The 8,753-nt window shown below is 32.2% G+C and overlaps 1 long non-coding RNA gene across 1 annotated transcript; it reads left to right on the plus strand.

The window, feature by feature from the left end:
* The first annotated feature begins 3,017 nt into the window (after positions 1-3,017).
* Positions 3,018-3,727, plus strand: LOC25486728 (uncharacterized). Its single transcript, XR_003009364.2, has 2 exons — positions 3,018-3,157; positions 3,432-3,727. It is a non-coding gene; the product is annotated as an uncharacterized lncRNA (long non-coding RNA).
* Positions 3,728-8,753: the final 5,026 nt, after the last annotated feature.

Below are 8,753 nucleotides of genomic sequence, written 5' to 3' on the forward strand. Positions count from 1 at the left end.
GGATGGAGAAGGACTCACAACGGACCACGATGTACAAACGACGATATCAACCCTCTACACAACGAATATTCACCTTCAAGCATGGGTGGATCTAGACATCGGATACATGTGGGGCTAAAATAGTTCCTCAATGTATCAAAATTTTAAGTTGTCTTTGATTGTTGACTTTGTTAGTCAAAATAGTCCCATTAAAATATTTCATTAATATTGTTGCATATTGGCTTCAAAATTTTGGTTTGGAAGAACAGAGAAATCGTGACACGATTTCATCAACGTGTCACGATTTCCCAGGCAGTGAGCATGGATTGTAGGGTGCTCAATTGTGTCACGATTTTGGGAAAACGTGACACGATTTTCAAACTTGTTGGGTACGTTTTCAGGATAAGGTTGGTCGTATCTTGGGTCGTACGCACCAATCGTGCCACGATTTGGAAAACGTGACACAATTTTGACAGTTGAAGACTGCTATATAAGTGTTCTTGTGCAGATTTTGAAGGAGAGCTTGAAGTGAGAGAAACTTGGATTACAAAGGAGGTAACTTTTGGGTTGAGTGTCTTTGTGATGAGAATCTCTTGGGTTGGGAAACATTGTAAACACCTTGGGTAGTGAGATTTCATCATTGGAAGGATCAAAAGCTTCCTTTTGTGTCTTCTCTTAGGGTTCATCATTGAGAGTGTGGGTAACACAAATGGGTAGAAATTAAGTCTTGTTCTTGTGTAAGCTTGCAAGCTATTTTCTTGTAACTCTTTCTAACACTTTCATCATAGTGGATTGGAGAGTTGTTCTCTCCCCCATATTAGGTCATATTGGATCGAACTGGGTCAACATTCTTTTGGTGTGTTTGTTCCATTCTTTCATTGCTTATCTTTGTGCTTTGATTATGCTTGTGGTGTTGCTCTACACTTAGATCTAGGTATGTTTTTTGTTGTTGTTGCTTGGAGACACTTTACACATTGATTACCACTTCCTTTGCTCCACACATCTTTGTTTTTCATTGGTGTGATTTTTACCGGAATTCACAACAATTGGCGCCCACTGTGGGGCATAGGCGTTATTGGTATAGTTGGTATCATGGGTTCAAAGTGGAACATCGAGAAGTTCACCGGAAGTAATGATTTCGGGTTGTGGAAGGTTAAGATGCAAGCGGTTTTGACACAACAAAAGTGTGTAGAAGCATTGAAGGGTGAAGCGGCGATGCCGGCAACTTTGACACAAGCGGAGAAGCGTGAGATGATAGACAAGGCAAAGAGTACCATTGTTTTATGTCTCGGAGATAAGGTCTTAAGGGATGTCGCAAGAGAAGCTACTGCGGCATCGATGTGGGCTAAGTTGGAGTCATTGTACATGACGAAATCTTTGGCTCATAGGCAGCTCTTGAAACAACAACTCTATTCATTCAAGATGGTGGAGTCTAAATCAATCTCGGAGCAATTGGCGGAATTTAACAAAATTCTTGATGATTTGGCCAACATTGAAGTTAATATGTGTCCTGTAACACCCCGTTAACCCAACAACGTGAATATTAAATAAAATCAGAGTTAATCAACAAACGGAATGTCACACTTCTTTACAAAAATCCATAAATAGAATAAAATACTATTTATTACATAATATCTTTGATAAAACATATCAATTCATCGCAGCGGAAATATTTTTAACATTAAACAACTTCCAATAAATCTGGCACATAGCCTCAACTTAAATATCTTTAAAATTTAATCTAACACCAACAGGTTCATAATGATACATAAGGAATGATGAATACAACGATAATATTTCCCATCCCGTTACGTACGTCTAACGCCCTATTTATTTATTAGATTATTTTATTAAGTTTAAGAGTCTATTCTTTAGTATTTATGTGATTTAAATGATTATGTGGAGTGTCGTTATTTTATTAAGTAGTGTTATTTTATTATTTAATAGAATAAGTCTTGGAAATAGAAATAAGATTAAGTTGTGGGGCTGTTTTGAGAATTTAGAGAATTTAGTGGATTAAGTGGAAATAAGATAAAATAGATGGGAAGAGATAAATAGGAGAAACTAGGTTTAGAATTATTTTCACGTACAACCACTTTTGGAAAAAAGGGAGAACAAGAGGAGAGAAGAACCAAGAGAGAACTGCTGATCGATTTTCTTAAGGTAAGGGTGGGACTAACATTCAATTTTCTTAAGCCGATGATTCTGATGATTAGTTGGAAATTAGGGTTAAGAGTGAGAATTGATGGTTAGATGATGTAGAATTGTAGAATTGATGTAGAAAATAACCTTGACATTATTGAGTTTGTATTTTTCAAAACATTTATTGAAAATGCACATGAAATATTAAGAAGGGTATATTATAAATCGTTTATCTTTTTTTTTTTTTTTAAATGGCAAAGCCATTATAAAACTCACACACACAAGTGGAGGTACCGGGGTTCGAACCCCGGTCATGACATCCGGCCTAACAATTTCGGCATTTTGCCAGTTGAGCTAGGACTTCTGGATTAAATCGTTTATCTTTACATTCATTGAGTTTGTGTTTTTCAAGTACTTTCTTAATATGTGTGATTTCATTTTTTCTTCTTCTTATAAACCAGAATGGAGGGAGTAATTTTTTTCACCTCATCGGTACATTATTATTACACCTGGTTTTTTTCATCATTAAATTATATTAAGAGGAATGTTAACAACACATATATTAACACACTTTATTTGATTGGTTAAAATTCACACGGAATCTATCAATAATAAAAAATGTTGAAAAAAATATGTTGCTAACATTTCTCATATTTGTTTTAGGCAATTTTCTCATCTATTATTTCTATTTTGGATTTTCCCCCTCTCTACGATGAAAGGACGAAATGAAAAATAAAAATATAATGAAGGGTCAATTGATTAAATCAATGATTTTGAGCGACAAACACATTAATATTGATACATTTTTTAAAGAATTTAATATGGTTTTTAGATGTACATCAAAGAAACATTTAATAATAATAATATGATTTTAAGAGTCGCTTCTTGCAAATAAAGTCTCAGGTTTTTCACATTATAAAGTAATCAAACATTTTTCAATTTCTACATTCAAAGCAATACAAAATGACTAAAATTTTAAATGTTTTTTATGCCGCGATCATCTTTCTTTCCATTTTTCTTTATGTAACGAACTGCTGTAAGTACCTTTTCTTACCGTTTCAAATGTTCTTTTTAGGGTTAATTGTGTTTTTTACCCCTATAATATGTCATTTTCGCCCCTATAAAATCGGAAATTTTAGATGCAAAAATCAAACCGAAAATTTTATAGGGACGAAAATCGAAAATGACATATATTACAGGGGTGAAAAACACTATTAACCCTTCTTTTTATCTTATTCATCTTTCTTACCTTTTCTTACTGTATAAACTTTCTGTTGCTAACCTTCCTTAATTATTTTTCGACATCATAGCAATTATTACATGCGAATCTGATGAAGATTGCCCAACTAGTTTTTGCATCCCTCCTCAAATTCCTAAGTGCAGAACAATTTGTGAATGTATCACTAAAACACAACACTTACGTTAAAAAATTAAGCGTAGTGTGATCTTTAAATTTCAATGTTCGACTCTATTATTATACTAATGAAAGTGATAATACATTAATTCACTTTTATACTTATCTACTTTAATAAATAAGGAAATATATCTATTTTCTCTAGTTATGAAAGTTAATGACTACAAAAAATACAATCTTACTTCATTCTAATTACATGATACGTTATCAAAATTATATCATTTTGTGTATTTTGATTCAACTCTCTCATATTGTTTCTCTCTTTAAAACGGTCAATTAAAACAAACTAAAACGAACAAACTTACACCCAATTAAAAAAAAAAAAAAACTATAATAACTGACTTTCCACACGAATTTTATCATAATGACTCACTTTTCACTTCTAAATATCTAGAGTCAAAAACAATATCCAATAAAAACTGATAATCTATTATCTAATTACGAAACTTAATTTGCAACAAAAACACAATTATGTCATATTCTAATCATTTGACCCCTCAATATTTTTTATTAGTCTTTTGTATCTTTTTGTATCAAAAATCCCTATTAGAGGGAAATAAAACAACTGATAAAAATATTGAGGTAATTTTGTAACAAAAAATATCCATTTATATAGTTGTATTCAAACAAACTATTTTTTTTTAAAGTAGTTTTTATTATGATAAAAAAACATAAAATAGATTATGATTTTTTTTTATTAAATCACTGAAAAAATAATCTTCAAATTATTAAATGACAAAATCATAAGTATTTTAATTCGTAACAAACGGGCCGTATGAGACCTTTTGTTATAACTTTTTCAAGAAACAATCACTTTTTTTACATCTAAGAAAATCACTTTAGAAATTAAAAAGTATTGTATCCATTTATCACAATTTATAAATAAAAAAATCAGCATCTACTTGAAAGAGTTTTGTATCTATTTGTAATATTTTTTTAAAATATATTTTATATAGAGGGAAGAGAAAATAAGTATCAAAAGATGGAGATAATGTTGCACAAAAAATCATTTTTATATAGTTGTATCCAAACAGAGTATTTTTTTTCTTTCAAAGAAGTGATTTTTATTTCGATAAACAAACACAAAATTGATTTTTTTAATAAAATCTCTTAAAATAATATTTAAATTATAGAATGTCAAAATGATTTTTTTAAGCTGTAACAAATGAGTCCTATATTTAATTTAACATTTACTAAAAATAAGCTTTATGGTGTTCAAGTGCTTTTATCTCACCTTGGATCTATTTCATGCAATATGTAACACCCTCAAACCCCAATACAATATTTAATAATAAAATCAACATATAATCACAAAGGTTTAAGATGTTACTTCATCATTAATCTAAAATAGTCATAAATCATCATAATCATAAAAGAGTCAAAAATACATCATATAACCAAATGAAGTCATAACTCATAAATCTCATAATGTATCAATATAGGTGAACTCGAGGGTTCCTCATAACATAAAAATTCAAAAGTAAATATAAATATACTCCCAGACACCCTAATCAGAGCACAACCACTAAGATTCCAAGGTAAAAGCAAGGAAAGGAGGATTAGGCCTCAAGTCGTTCTTGGGTACTGACGTCTACTCAAACGTCCTGAAACTGCACGTCTACACCACGAAGATGTAAGTGACCAAACAGTCACTTGAGGTTAAAATACACGTTCAACATAAACAATATATAAGCTCAAGCATAATACTTTAGGATTCAAATATCACATATAGATACACTTAATCATTTCCTAAAATACTATCATCATATATATAATCTCTTTCAATTAATTACATAAATGCAACGATTTTCAACTCAACATCATAAAACATAGAAAATATTTACATCATCTACTTATCACAAAGTCGTTTATGCATCACTCTCATTTCATCACCAAAGAACATACATAGCCATACACACATCTTCATATATATTCACATAAACAAATACATGACTTTCACATAGACTCATATTCATGCAATGTACTAGATGATTTTGCATGCAAGTGGTACCGTTTTGGATATTGGAGGTCTATCACCGAGTGATCCCTCTACATATCTCTTCATTTTCAAGACTTATGAATGCATGGACTTCAAGTATATACTCGACAATGCACAATACCATAAATTCTTCATTATGTAATTCACACCATTATATAATATATCACCACACTGAACTCATCATTTCATTGTCAAATCCATAGATTCATACTTCAACAATTCATTATCACCAAAGTAATCATATACTACCTCCGTCCCTAATTATAAGACCCTTTTTATAAGACCCATTTGCTATTTCGAACTACATTAATAATTTTTTTACATACATACCCCTATTTATTATACATATTTTTCTTCAATCAGCAATAAATAAGATATGGAAAACATAAACCAACTCTCTCTCTCTTAAGGAATATTAAATTGTAAAAACAATAGTGATTACAAACAACTCTAATACAAATATCCACTTTCTTAATTCCCGTGATTTTAGAAAAAGGGTCCTATATATAGGGATGGAGGTATTATCATGATATTCACAATATAATCTCATCATCATGTTTATCACATCAACAACATCCTGTTATCATAAACACATCAATAAACAACACCTTTTCATTTAGCCATATCGCATAATAAACAATCCGTTACTTACACTTAATTAATCAATGATTCCATCATCTATAATTAATCAATTCAACCACTATTCATCATCTTATCATTAGCATATAATGAATTGCAAGCTAACATGTCAAAGTTCGTCTATTTTTCAAAGTTTGTCTATTTTCACATATTTCACCAAATCCTAGTTACGTGCTCACATACACTCCTTATTATCCTTACATGTTATCTTTATGTCAATCATTACATTAGTGCAAGTATGATGGGATAAAACCGCAAGTGCACGGTCTTACCGAAGTAGTAATAAAAGTATCGTTCCGACAGGGAGTTATGAATTCAATTAACTTTTAACAATGATTAGAATGAAAGTTTAAAAGGTACAAAGTTGCATTTTTTTTAAATAAAAGAAAATAACAATAATAAAATAAAAAGAGCCTTGGGATTATTGGTTCATCTAATTGACAAGTCCTTCACAAACCAAACTATTAAACTTATAACCTTATGTTAGACCTAACTTCTAAAGACAATTTCTCTTTTGTTCCTCTAGCAACCAAGCCTATTTCACTGACTTGATTACTATTAGATTTTGGTTCTAGGTTGCAACCAAGCCTATTTCACTGACTTGATCAGAATTCGAATCCTTGAAGTTCGAAACTATATGTCTCAAAGATTGTAAAGACTATTTCACTGCCTTTACAATCTTTGTCTAAATTTACTTGATCGAATATCAAAGCCTCCACTTTCATTTTATGAATTGATATTTGAGATGATGGATTAACAATTATCAAACCCTTTGTAACACCCCGTTAACCCAACAACGTAATTATTAAATAAAATCAGAGTAAATCAACAAAACAGAATGTCACACAGCTTTTCAAAAAATCCATAAATAGAATAAAATACTATTTATTAAATAATAGTCTTCGGTAAAACATAATAATTCATCGCAGCGGAATATTTTCAACATTAAACAACTTCCAATAAATTCTGGCACATCGCCTCAACATAAATATCTTTAAAGATTTAATCAAACACCAACAGGTTCATAATGATACATAAGGAATGATGAATACAACGTCAAATTATCCCCATTCTGTTACGTATCAGAGCTCCTAAGACTCATGTGAGGAAAATCCACTCACAACAACAGCCAACAACTACTACTCTGGATCACCTACAAGTTACCCATACGAAGGGCAACATTTCCAAGCAGAAGGGGTGAGATTCGCAAACAACAATAATAAATATATAATTCATCAACTGAATTTAACAATCTAATAATCAACAAATATTTCAATAGTCATGTTTCACATTTCATCAACATTAACAACATCTACAAATTCAACCAACAACATCGACTATGCAACGACTCAACGACTAACAACGACAATGCGACAATCCACATGTATGTGGTACCATTTTAACGCGTTTTGAATGAACGAGCATTCACAGGGCATGAGCCCTCAACAATTGAATGAACTAGCATTCACAGGGCATGAGCCCTCAACAGTTGAATAATTAAGTATTCACAGGGCATGAGCCCTCAACAGTTTGAATGATTAAGCATTCACAGGGCATAAGCCCTCAACAGTTTATGAGTATGCAATGGACTCAACTTTGTGTATATCAACATACAACATCATCTACAACAACGGCAACATGGACAACAACAACTACTACACAACAGTGCATATTTAAATATGACGTACATCTCAACATGGTCAACTTGTGACTCTACAACTTTTGGCAATGGCATTCAACAACTTGTATAATTTATTTAAATACAATTACACATAGAACAATCAATCAATAATCAATCATATTCAAATCAACAGCTTTGGTAGAAACAACATAATTAACCATAATTATTTATTCTACCCAAAAGTCCAACGAAAAACAACGTATGCAAACAAATACGCGAAAACGCACAATGTGGCTTCAGCCACTGGGCATTCTCTCCAGGCGAGTGCACTGCTCGCTATGGCGAGCTCAAGGAAAAGGGCTACTCGCGATGGCGAGCAGAAAATAATTGCTCTCGGGAGTTTTGACATTTTTCACACTAAATTCTCATTTTTAAGCTCCCTAATCTTTTTCTTGATCCAAAAACTTGCCCAATCCTCTCTATAAACATCCAGGCACTCAAAAACATCCAACCCACGTCCTATAGCAACATTTTGAAAAATCATGATTTCTCCCTCAGGTACTCGCTATGGCGAGTGATCTTGCTCGCGAGGCGAGCGATGAATTGGCTTACTCGCCAGGCGAGTCAGCTTACTCGCGATGGCGAATTGCGTCAGGTCAGACTACGTGAATTCTGCAGTTTTTCACCAAAAGTCCCTATTTTCCCCAATTCAATCCCCAAAACTGATTACAGAAGTGTTATAAGTTTCTGCCTATGACCTGAACACAATCTAACACTAATGCCATGATTTCCTCCACTCTTCCATTCAAATCCATGATCAAAACCTAACCCCAATTCCCAAATTTAACCAAAACCCCTTGCTAAATCAAAATCAGAATTATACATCTATAATCATTGAGAGTTAGCCTCACCCTTACCTTAGATTAAAGAACAAAACTCTACAGGATCAGATTCTCCCC

This window comes from Medicago truncatula, chromosome 2, assembly GCF_003473485.1.
Source record: "Medicago truncatula cultivar Jemalong A17 chromosome 2, MtrunA17r5.0-ANR, whole genome shotgun sequence".
Classification (NCBI taxonomy): domain Eukaryota; kingdom Viridiplantae; phylum Streptophyta; class Magnoliopsida; order Fabales; family Fabaceae; genus Medicago; species Medicago truncatula.